Below are 13,320 nucleotides of genomic sequence, written 5' to 3' on the forward strand. Positions count from 1 at the left end.
AGGAAAACAGGAGATAGTGAGAGAAATAAAAGATATAAAACATAAGAAAGCAACTGTTTAACACAGCTCAGAGGGTAGGGCCATCCAGCTGTGGGTCTAGCCTTGGCATGGGATCTTAAAATGTGGGATTGAATGGGTACTGAAGCCACAGAGAAAGCAGAACCATTGCTAGAGGTGCCAAAAGAAACAGAGTGAAATAGGGGAATACCCTGGCTTTTCCCCTCCTCCAATCTTCCAATCTTTTGCCAGTGTCTCTTGTTAGCAGGCTGACTCAGAAGTACGCAAAGAGACATAGAAATTGTAGTTCCTGCAATATGAAGCAGAAAAGTGAAAAGGGAGCAAACTGACACTCAACCCTCCTTCACTGAGCCTCTCTAAGTACACGCACAACATGCACAAATATAAAGCTGCTCTTGAAAATGACATAGAACTCAGAAGACCAGAACTTATGATGAATCCATGAGTTCTGGAAAGCAGATGAGATCAAACTGAATAGAGAAATTGAGGGCCAGGATGTGTGCAGGGAGCACCAGTGACGGGCCACAGACAGAGGGAGAGCAAGCCAAGTGTAGCGGGGGCCTGGGCATTGGAGACAACCATTATTTGGAGTTCAGAAGGAAGGAGCAGAAATGCATGCTGAGCTCTGCTCATGTCCCTACCTTGGGTTGTAAGCTTAAACTGGAAGTTTGCCTCCAAGTAGGGATAATGATAATGAGCATATTGATTGAAGAGGGACAACCCAAGATCACAAAAACAGCCACTGCCCAGTGGCATATCTTGCCATACCCCTTTCTCACTAAAAACAGCATGACATGCAAGCTACAGAGTAGTTCCCACTTTCTCCCCAAAAAAAAAAAAACTACACAAAAAGACGTTTCAAGACAATCTAATGAGGACTTTCAATGATAAAGGTGAATGCACCACCCAAAAGTATCACACACTTAAGGAAAGCCAACCAAAAAGAAAGGCAATATACTCAGTATCAAAGGAAACCAAGTTAGTAGAGCAGCCAGAAGAGAATGCTAAAATAGATAAAATTAATATTATAAATAAGAGAGGATATTATACCCTGAAATTAGTATAGGTAGTTTTGAAACAAAAAGACAGAGATAAATCCAGATACATCGTTATTTATAGTGAAAATCAAGGAAGGAGAATGGAAAAGAGGTTTACTTTGGTTACAATGTAAGTTCAGTCCATATTTTTCAATAACTACTCATCTATTAAAAACTTTTGGTTTAAATCTTGGTTTTTCTTTTATGAGACAAACTAAAAGCATTTCTCTTGTTAGCTATGGGAACCAAGTTGAGGAGCCCAAGAGGAGATACAACTCCTACAATTTTGGTCCAAGCAGTGATAATATGAAACTCTCTCAAATTGGATTCTCCCAGCTCAATGCACAGTAACAATAGAATACCACCCTTGTGAAGAGGCACTTTTTTTTTCTTTGGTATGTTTTGCTTTCAATGCTGTACTTCTCAGGGACCTCTGAGAAGAGTGTGTGTGTGTGTGTATGGTGTGCATCAAAGTCAGACCTGAAGACGAAGGGCCCCATCCTGCCGTCAATTTTATCCAAAGCTACCCAAGATGTCATTGGAGCTCAGAACTCAACAGGACAGATTTCTGGTTATCAAAAAAGCCTTAGAAGTAGATACACATAAGATCCACAGAGATGTTTTAACAGTATTGCTTGGATCATTAATATGGGTTTCTCCTTCTCTGAAAATGCTAGAAGTTAAATCTCCCTCTTTTACTCACTTTCTGCTTGCAGACACCATTATAATTCTGATCCCAAGGGTAGACCTTACTGAACTTTATCAATTTTAAGATGCATGTTTTTATCATGCCTGAAATCACAAGCTATCTTACAATTGATGGCATGTCAGCTTAGTTAATACCCTTTATTTCTCAGTGGTACATATACAATGGTGCATCTTACAGTCAATGGTATCGTAGAGTCAATGAAACTTGGCTTTTGTTTGCCTGCTTATTTTCACCAATACAGAAAAGGAGACTATTTATTTTGATAACTATTCCAGCTGTCATTCATTGTTCACGGAATGAGTGTGGTGTGTGTGTGTATGCTGGAATTTTTTTTATAGTAAAATATTTCTAGCTATACATTTTCTGGAATGCAGTAGAGGTGTACTTCCTAAACTTGACCAACTAGCAGAATCACCAGAGGAACTCTGAACGCAATGCAGATGTCTGAGCTGTCCTTCTGAGGTTCTGGTTCTAGAAGTAGCTGAGAATTTGCAATTTTATAAAGCCCCCAGCCTGATTCTGATGACCCCAGAGGTTTTAAAAGCCATGTTACATATGAGAACAAAACAGAAATGTCAATCTGTTATATAGGAAGCATGTGAAAAAAGAATTTAAATTTAAATGTCACTTTCTTAAAGTAGGGAAAGAAAAGTCTACCAAAATCATGTTATTTCATATTTAAAATTTCTGCTGTTTTATAAAAAACAATCTACGTTGTTTCTTCAATGAATTTTCCTAGCATTAAGTAGTCAATTTTATGATCCAAAATGTATTAAAAAATTAATCTTCAGTGACTCTCAAAGTTCAAATCAAATTTTAGCTATAGAAAATTATATTATTTCCACTGGGACTTGAAATCAATTCAGTTCAATTCAGTGCCCCTTTTATTTGCCTCATGGTTTACGGCACATGGATTGCACCACACATTATGGAATGAGACTAGTCTCCTGAAATACTGGGTTTTATTTATTTAGTTTTAGTAGGCTTCACTGCATATGAGGAGGCATAATTTAATGGAAAGAGCCAGGAATTGCAGGAGACCTGCCATTAACTGTGGGACCTTAGGCAGGTCACTTAATTTCTTTTGGTTCCAATTTTCCAATCTGTAAAATAATTGAGTAGAAGTAGATGACCCCTAAGGTTCCTTCCGCCACTAAGATTATATGGTTTCTGTGGTCTGAATGGAGGCAAAGTCATAAAATATTTACAGCTTATTGGTAGGAATATTTATATTATATTTACAGCTTATTGGCAGGAACAAATTAATTTGCAATATGAAGTTAAGAGGCGACTTTGCTACTGGTGACCTTGAGCTGTGATAATTCAGTACACTAATAAATGGGCCTCAGGGAAAGAATTTTAAGTGAATTGAACTGGAGAAAGAAAGGACTAGAAAATTAGAGAAATCTAGAAACTAATTTAAGTGAATTTTTTAAATTGTTATTCCAAGGACAAGGTTAAGCATAGACTATATCTTTCAAAAGAAGAAATTTAGGAGAAATTTCTTGGTCAAGTAAAAGAAAACAATAATTACATTTGGGAATAAAAGTGAGAGTAGTTCTATCAGTTTAGATGATATCAGTTCCAGGTAACAAAAAAACCTACTTAAACAATAGGAGAAATTTATTGGCACACGTAAGTATTAGTTCAGCTGTGCTGAGTGGGCTTCAGTCATGGTTTGACCAGGAATCTGGCTGAAGTTCTCATCAGTTCACTTGGCTGTGTCTTGCTCTATGTGTTGCTTTGTGTTAGACTGGTTCCCTTCATTATAACAAAATGGCTGCAGCAATTCCAGGTCTCATTTGTGTACAACACACTACCCACAGCCAGAGAGAGGCTTTTTCTTCCCTCCACCATGACAAGAACACCTGAATTTCATTTTGGACCAACCTAAATGAATCACGGAATTCAAATGAATGTCATGTCCTGATTGACTTGAATCTAAATGGCTGTCCTTCCTCAACCATCAGGGATTAGACTAACAGATGGATTGACACCAATCAAAGTCCACACCTAGAGCAGCAAGTGGGGTTAATTCCATTCAAACCATAATGCCTGCTGCACAATGAAGGGAGATTGATCCCCCAGAGGAGAATCTGGTTGCTCTTAGGAAGGGGAAAGACAAGCATGGGTACTTGGGAGGCCACCAACAAACATCTACATCCATGTTGAACATGTGTTAGTGCACCAAGCATGGAAAAAATAAGACCTTTCCCATCCCAAGATTCTGTCCTGAGATGTAGACCAATATTAGGCACAGAAGTTAAAAATATTAACGAAAAGTAGTAAAGAAAAGACAGTGTAAATAAACTTGATCTAACACGTGACAACAATAGCAGAGTGGTTAAGAGTTTGAGTTACAATAAACAGGTTCAAATCTCAGCTCATTACAGCTAGATGACCCCATCCTCCATCCATATTACAGCCACAGTAATAATATTTATGTCATAGAGATATTTTCATTGTGAGAATTACATGAGATAATGTATGTAAAACATTTCTCAGAGCCAGCTGTAGATGTTTCTTAGATGTGAGCTGGAACAATGTACTGATAAAAACACAAAAGACAGTCATTCTGAAAAAGCTTCATTCAGATAAGGGTAAAAAATGAAAGGTAATTCTCAGTAGCACTTATGTCAGTGAAAAATAGAAAAACTTAGTGCCACAGAAAACTACACTTAAACTATTATGGTTCCTAAACCCAGGGAGCTGATAGTTCCTTGCAACATGACTGGAGAGTTCACAGCTGGAACACGATGCTTTGTTTAGGGCAAGTGTACAGTTCTGAAAAGACACTGGTTAGTGGCACATAGGTCAGTAAAGATCACTTGAGAGGGAAATTGAAGGACTGAGTTGCGAGGGAAGATGAAAAGAAAATAAAACATTTAATTTTCAGGGAAAGCTAATTATCAGAGCTGTTTATCTCTCTAAGAAAACGATAAAAGTTTGATGTTTAGGAACCTTAAAAATACAATTGAGTAAGTTAAACAGCTAACTCACCTAGAACCAGACAGACATAAAATAAGCACATAATAAATGTACGTTGGATAAATGAAGTTTTATAAATTATTGTGTGTTAATTAGTTTACCAAATGTGGATTAAGTACCTGCCAGACACTGTTCTGGGAGCTTGGAATACTTTAGTGAACAAAAGAGACAAAATCTCCTGCCTTTTGGGAGTTTATATTCATTATTAACTTTCCAAATAAGTAATTTTGTAATCCCAGAGTTTTCTTCTCTTGGAAACACAGATTTTTGAGGGAATATTAATTTCCTATAGGCCAGAAAATGAAGTTCTTTGTCTTGGCGGCAATCTCCAGAGTTTAATGAAATAAATATGAATTATATGAAATATCAGCATTGAAAACAGAAATAAAATTAAAAGTCTATCAATTGTCAGCACTTAAAAATTCACAATAATTTGAAGTTTTAAAACACAGTAATATTTCACTTCAATATTCCGGCAGATTCATTATATTCTTTGCCTTTGTTATTGGTTCAATGAGATGTAATGTTATTTCATTGGTGGTATATAGGATAGTAGAATCTTTGCTCAAGGTCTCATCCTCTGTAGAGTACTTTTCACAAAGTATTGCACAGTCTGCATGTTCTGAATGTGAGAATATAATGAAGGCTAACAGAATGTCATGGGATTAAAAATATTAGTTGTCTAACATCTGCAGCAGAATTCCTCAGTAAGAAAACTATATTTGTTTGGAAATTATATCTTGTTAATTTTACTTGGAAATAAAAAGTTCATTCCAAGGGATATGAGTAAGGATTGCTTGTTGCTCTGGAGAGGTTGGAGCAAAAGAAGAGAGTGAGCAGGGTAGGTCTAGCAAAATGGTAGAGTGGGATGTGACCTCTTCCCATGCCCTTTTGAAACTTTAGGAATGTTTTAGAATGCATGAAATTGTTGGTTCGAATTGATCTTTTGTGGAAATCAGCTAAGAAGCTGAATTTTGGATCTAGGTCAGCAGAGGCTGAAATAAAGCCTCATACACAGATTCAGGGAAAATATCAGAGTAAGAGTTATTAGGAATTGGTAGAAAGCATGCCGGGGATGGCTCTGGACTCTCCTGGGTCATGAACATGAGAAGTTTATGCCATGTGCCTAAATCCTGATGACAGCACCTAGGTGAGGGCAGGGAGACTGATGGCTGCAGGTAGAGGGAGGAAGTAATCTAGCTGACAACTGGTTATCACAAATATGAACAAAATTAGTAATATTCCTCTTTTCCACTTCTTGGCAAATCTGTCCTTCAATAATTCAACCAACCGTGCCTTTGAATCCTTAGGCTAAGCTTTTTTGCAATGATGTTTGAAATGTGGTGATGGACAGACTGTGATCCTTTCATACTTTCTTGGGGATTAATAATACTAGCCGACATTTACTGAGCAGTTACTATACGTCAAATGTGTTAACACTTTATAAGGAGTAGCTTTTTAAATCCTTAAATCAACCTGTGAGGTATTGCTTTTATTGTCTTTTTACAGATGAGGTACTGAAACTTCTAAAAATTAATTAGAACAAGCAGACAGAAAATCAATAAGGAAATTGAAAACTTGAACAACAGTATAGACCAATCAGATCTAAGAATACTCCACTCAACAACAACAAAATACACATTCTTCTCCACCACACATGGAACATTTTCCAGGATATGCTAGGCTACAAAACAAAGCTTAACAAATTCAAGAAGATGGAAACCATACAAAGTACCTTTTCTGATCACAATGGAATGAAACTAGGAAGTAGAATGGTGTTACCAAGGGCTGGGAGGAGGGAAAGATGAGTTGTTGTTTAGTGAGTATAGAGTTTCAAATTTGTAAGGTGAAAAAGGTCTGGAGATCTGTTTCACAGCAACGTGTATATACTTAATACTACTGAACTGGATCTGAAAAGTGGTTTCCAACCTAGAGCTCCCAGGCTCCTAGAGTGTCATAATTGCTTTTCAAAGATGGCATGAGTCTGTATGTGTTCTAAATACTTTCTGATGCCTGAATAATTAATGTGAGTGGTCACTTCGATCTTAGTCATCAAATACCAAACACCCAACATATGAGGCTGGCAGGAAATTCCATCACAGTGATCACTGGGTTTTCTTCTCCATAGTTGTTTCAGGCTCCTCAGTCTTCATGTAGCCCCAAAGCATGAGGAGGCTCCTGCATTTCCCACTGGTCACTCTGCAAGGTCCACTGCTCTCTGGCTACTGGGCTGCCTGGATCCCTGTGGGCTCAGGACCTGCCAGAATGCGGTCTTCAAGCAACTTCTGCTTTCAAGTCTGTAAAAATTCCTAAGAGGGGGTGACTTGAATATTTTTGCCTTTGTCTGCCCAGTAATTGTTCCTTATTTTGGTAACAGTACCTTGGTTTCCTTGGGGAATCCACCATCTCCTCCCCACGATTGGTTCATTTGGCTTATTTGGCTTTGCTGGCGTGGACAGATGACTCAATTCTGACCAATAAGAGAATTTATCCCTTTGACCACAGTGATTTACTAAGAGATGAGCAAGAGACTCAAGCTGGGCCAATGAGACCTAATCCAGGAAGAATGGAACCATGAGGATAGAGGCACTGTCTTCTATAATTGATAGGCCTAGAGCTGCTAGGAAGTGGGGGCAGAGAGCCCGTAAAAGACGGGAACAAGCCCAGAGAAAAGCAGGGCAGAGATGGGCAGAGACAGATATCATCATTTGAGCTTTGGTTCCAGCCATACTTGGACTTGTCAGGGAAGCCAGTCAACAAGCTTTTGTGGTGATTTTACTTTGTGTTGTGAGTGACAGTCCCTACTCATAGAGTCTTCCCTGATACACAGTGCTCCGTGCTTGCAAAGCGAGGTGGGGAAAAATGAAAAAGTAAACAAAACAAACATTAAGATCTCAAAAATATTACCCTTCTCCATATATCTTACACAGTCTAAGATTGTTTATTCAGACAGCATGGAAATAACCTGTTCCAAATTAACGACAATTCTAAAATTTAAATAGCTTAATTAAAAAAAAAAGCATAAGAAAAATAACCAATTGATTAATTCCTAAAATTTTCTTAATGTATTCTTTTGGGTTTTCTTTCTGTTATATAGATTAAGAAATGAGATACATAAAAATAGGTATTTTAACCATTGCAATTTAAATCTTTAAAACATTCGTTATTTGCCAAAATATACAAGCAACTAGACCAATGCATGGGCATTTCCATTGTTTGAGTCATATCACCTTGTCAGTATTGCTCATTTGCTCATACAGTATAATGTCTTTATTGCATATCACACATTATAACTAATTGTCCTTCAATTATCACAGTGGAGTGTTTTCTAAAACTGGGTGGACCTATAGAAAAATTCCACTTCTGATGCTTTCATTGTTTAGACTCTCAGTTAAATGACCTATATTTTCAAATGTATGTGGATGCCATGAGAATTTTTAAACATAAAACATTTGTTTCAAGGACATAGTGAATTTATAATAGCTCTCTGACATTAAGTATTTCCTTAATCAACAACTCTTACACAGAGCTCTGATGTGTTCTATGGTAGAAAGAGTACTTGCTTAGCCTTGAGGAGCTGGAAACCGCTGATAGAAGGGATCTGGTGCCCCGAACAGTAAACCAAAGAGACCCCCATTGCCCACAGGGTTCACCCACCGCCAAATCTTTAGCAGAGTTAAAAGTTGTGTCCCTTGGAGACACAAGTTTTCTCTTGTATGTTAAAACCTTTTGCCTAACAATTTTCCCTTATTCTAAACTCTCTCTGTATGTTTCAAACCCCTAAAAGAGAAAACATTTTCAGGTTCTTATCAGAGAAAATCAATTAACTTCTGCTGAACCGATTCGATGTTCAGGTTTCCAAAGGCCGGAATGAAAGCTGGCACATTTACTAGCCTGAACAAATGAAATTAAAAGAAACAAAAACAAAAAACAGATCCAGCCATCATCCTCTGAGGAGAATACCTATGATTCAGAATTAGGTAATTTTAGGATTAAGTTTTGTCAGTTTCTCCTCACACCTCCTTAATCCACAGCTGATGTCCCTCATCTTTACAATGAGGACTAATACACTTTAATCCACGGACAATAAAAGCTGCTTCAGTGCGCAGTTTTTCTGCCTTGTTCTGTTCGCACTAAGCCCATAGGGAGACATTTCTGTCCCACTGTTACCTCCACCTGTAGATAACTGTGTTGGAACAAAACCCCATTTATCCGCTGGAAAGAGAAGAGTTGGCAAAACTGTGACAACACACTGAAGATAAGATGTTTTAGGCAGCCAACAACTTATGGAGGAAATATTTTTTACATAATTCAGTTTAGTTTTTTCTTTAAGTTTTTTCTTTATTTTTTGTATTAAGTATAAGAAAAAAATGCCCTTCCCCCAAATCTCAGAAAATACATAAAGGCATATTTAAAAACTAAAAACTTTCAGTAATCCCAACACCCAATGATTGCCACTGTGATGTTGGCAGATGTCCTTCCAGACTGTTTAAATGCATACACACACATGTGTGCACACACATTCACAAAAGTAGTGGGATTGTAGTAAGCCCTTTTAAGAAGAAAGCTAGTAATATTGAGAATTCATTTTGTTATGATACCCTAGAGGTCATTTCATAGTTATCCAGAAAGGGTGATAAACTCCCTGGACTACTGGCACTTTATTTTGTAAACCATGCTGAGAAAAATACCTGGAGATACCCACTGTGAATTGTGTTTCTCAGCTTTCGGCTACAGGAGCTCTCAAATAGAAACTCATACTTACCACATCTACGAACCACCGGGAAGAAGCATGAGAATTGTCCACGTGCTTGTGTGCTGTACTCTGTAGCACAACAAAAAAGAATTATGTGTCCAGCATGCTATACTGTTCCTCCTTTCCATATTTTTCCTACTTTCCTTCGGTCTTTCCCATGGGGCGTCTTGGAACACAGCAATAACACAGGTGGAAAAAGGCTCCTTGTAGAAGCTCCTCCTTTGGCCTCCCTGATAGCTTCTTCCGGTTTTCTTGCTTCTCTGACTACTTTTTCTCTTTCTCTTTTACTGGATCTTCTTCCTCTATGTCCACTGGTAACATCGCTCTTCTCCACGGTTCTGTCTGGAGCTCATCTTTCTTTTCAGGTATCTTCCTCTTCTGTTGTTTTCTTCTACTACCATCCACTCCCAAGCCTTCAAATGCTACTTTTAAACAATTATTTCCAACTGTGTCTACCTCTCTCTCGAGCTCCAAAACTGTGCTTCCAACTTTCTACTGGGAATCTTTATTTAGGTGTGTATTTTAACTGGAATTCTCCCTGGAAAGTCGAGTCTGAGACAAGGTAGTTTATTTTGGGATGTGATCCAGGGGGTAGGAGTTGGGGACCAGGAAGAGTGAAAAATAGGAGGGAACGCTGTTGTAAGGGTATGTTATTGTATCCGTCTTCTCGGGAGCCTTTGGAAGGCTCCCAAAGGTCTCCTTCTAAAAGGCTTCTCAGAATTGTCTATACAGGGAAGGAAGGGAAGAAGCTTTATCCGTTGTCTACCTTCCCCCATTTTTTCTTGATTGTCCCACTTGGTGTTTATTCCCTCACACTCATAGTAGTTCATATCTGAATGCTGAGTGGGCTCCCTTGAAAACCAGCATCCCACACCAGAACCAGAGAAACTCCTCTGGAAGGAAGCTAGTGTTCAGCAGTTTAAACTTGAGGATGGGCACTGTCCGTAGGAGTTGGGTCAAAACCTGTACTGAGCTGTTCACCGTAACTTGGCTCGAATCAGAGGCATAGATGACAGGCTTGAAGGTAGAGTTCAAGATGATTCCCACAGTCACCTCCATCTGAATGTGCGCTAACCTAAAAGGAAGCTAATATCTTCACTCCCAAACTCTATGCTGTCCATCTCAGTTGAATGACAATGTCACCTGAGCATGCTTCCAAGCTAGAAAACGAGGAGACATCTTTATCTATTCCCTCTTTCTCATATTCCATATCCAAATGATCACAAAATTCTGGTAATTCACCCTATGAATATCTTCAAATCTGACTCCTATATATCCTCACTCAACTGCTTAGTTCAGTTGTTAGTTGTAAATCTGTAACATTTTCTATACCAGCTGTACGTACTCCAGAAAGGATGCAGAATTATAGGTAGATGGGAGTGGTGGTGGTAAAAGAGATATTTGGATCTCTTTAAATTATTTTTGCAAGCTTAGGAGTCCAGGGAATGGCAGAACCAGGGCTCAAACTGGTCTGTGACTCTAGATTCATGCTTCTCCTACATATTGTATTGCTTGTCTCTGATTACGTGCATACTAATCACTGAACTAAGGGGAAAGATCTAGAACAAGACAATTAGCATTGAGAATGGTGCATTTATAGGGCCTTACTGATTCTTTTATAATTGTCTCTCTGTTCCACCAAACTCTGAGCTTGTTTCTTATATTTGAAAAGTTCATACTTAACAAGATGCCTATGCTTTAGAGATACTCAAGGAATGCTAGTTTGATTGAATTGAATAAAAAAAAATTGTCTCTTCGCCTCCTAGAGACAATAGTCTTTGTTTTTTAACTATTAACTCTTAAGGTCAGCTAAGTATAAATGTTAAATAAGACCTCTCTTCATGCGTCCAATACTTGATGTTATATACCCATAATACTAATATATCACTGATTTCATGTTTCTTGTCAGTAAAATTTTAAAATTTAAACATTTTTAACAACTAAACTAACTAACAACTAACTAAAGCAATTTTTACCACAGAAAACTCAAGAAATCAGTCTTTCCTGAAGCCCTCTATAATAAGAAGTATAAGGGAACTGAACAGTTTGGGAACAGTTTTCACATTTCCCATGAAAGCTGATTTGAACTCATGTGCATTTTCAGGTGGACCCATGAGACCAAAGGTGATATTCAAAATGTTTATTGACCAGTTTGCCATGGCCACTGACCATTCAGAAGAGATTCTAACTAGAGGGCTGGAGGTGGGTCCTGAAGGCCTCCTGCTCAGCCAGGCCTTAACCCTTCAGTTGTTGGATCATGTGAAGGTCCGTGGTGTCCCAAGGGAGGGCCGATGGCAGTGGAGTGTTGGGGACTGTTGGGGGAAAGGTCTCCAGTAGTGGCTCTTTACGTGTCTAGGGGCCACGGGAAATCAATCCATGTTTACAGAAATCTGGGATGGGATGTTTTGGGGAATATTTTCAGGACTTGTTCTATTAGGAGTCCACACGAGAAGAACATTGGACTGGCACTTGGCAAATATAGATGCCAAACTTGGATTTATTGCCTTTTGTTGCATAAACCTGGACAAGTTACATAGTCACTTTGAGCATCAGTCTCTCAATTTAGAAAATGGTGACTTGTTCTGTCTTTTTTATGAAGCTATTATGAAAATAGAAAAGATGATATATTTGAAAGTGTTTTTAAGACTCAAAAAACACTGTATAAATTTAATATAATATTATTATGACATCTAATTTCTCCAATATAACTTTCTTTTTAAATTTTAGGAGCCTAAAATCTGTTCTGTTTTGAATTACGTTCCAAAGATAATATGTTTGTTTCTTTTGTTTCTATTATGGCTAGAAATATTTACTATTGAGGCAAGTGCATTCAAAATATTTTATATTTTAATAATGAATTGCTTTTAGCAGAATAATTTCTTTGTTAAAATCTCATTTTATAGTATATCGTTGCACTTAGAATAGCTCAGTAAATTTAAAAACATAGCTCTCAGACGTGTAACATATACATCTATACTAAGCTACCATCAGAAGATGAACATTTCATGAACAACGGTCACACGTATTTATGTTAACTTTGAAAATCATTACAGAAAGGACAGGCAGAAGATAGGACAAGACCACACACGATGCTAGTTGCAAACATGAAGAGTGTTTAGGGTTTCCTAAATTCTAAGGTAAAGTATCTGGGCTCACATATGTGAATTTATCCTTTTATAACCTATAATTATTAAGTTTCTGGGAACATTGACAAAGAGATTTTTTACTTGTTTCCTCGATAGCGTGTAGTATCGTTTTTATGGAGGTCTATATGTTTTAAAAAATCTTTACATTGTTAAAGAATTTTCTTCTTCCCTAAGAAAACAGTAACAAACAGAATATTTTAAACAAGGAAGCCACAGTTGCTTTGTAATGTTGAAAATAATCACCCACCTTTGCAAAAGAAAGTATATTTTCAAATGTCTTTGTGGGCTAATTTTATGTTCTACGTGTCAACAGAAAGCAAGCAAGCTTGTGGGCTCTTTCTATTTCTTTGAAGACCCACAGTTTATCACTCTTTCTTTGACATGTAGTCATTATGTTGTTTATGAAAGTCAACTCTATCTCCACAGGAGGTGTCCAAGAGATTTCATAGTAAGGTATAAAAGCTTCTTCCTTAGAAAATTACCTCAAAAGCATGCAATTTACTAACCCCTAGAGACATTTTATTCTGTAAATAGCTTTAAGAGCGCTCTCCTTATGTTAATTATAACTGAAACTGGACTTAAGCATATCAGGAAAATTGCGTAAAATTACTCTAAAATTTTCCTTCTTACAAAGGCATATATATTTGATCAATTTACAACATTTAC

The sequence above is a fragment of the Equus quagga genome, chromosome 7, assembly GCF_021613505.1.
Source record: "Equus quagga isolate Etosha38 chromosome 7, UCLA_HA_Equagga_1.0, whole genome shotgun sequence".
NCBI lineage: Eukaryota > Metazoa > Chordata > Mammalia > Perissodactyla > Equidae > Equus > Equus quagga.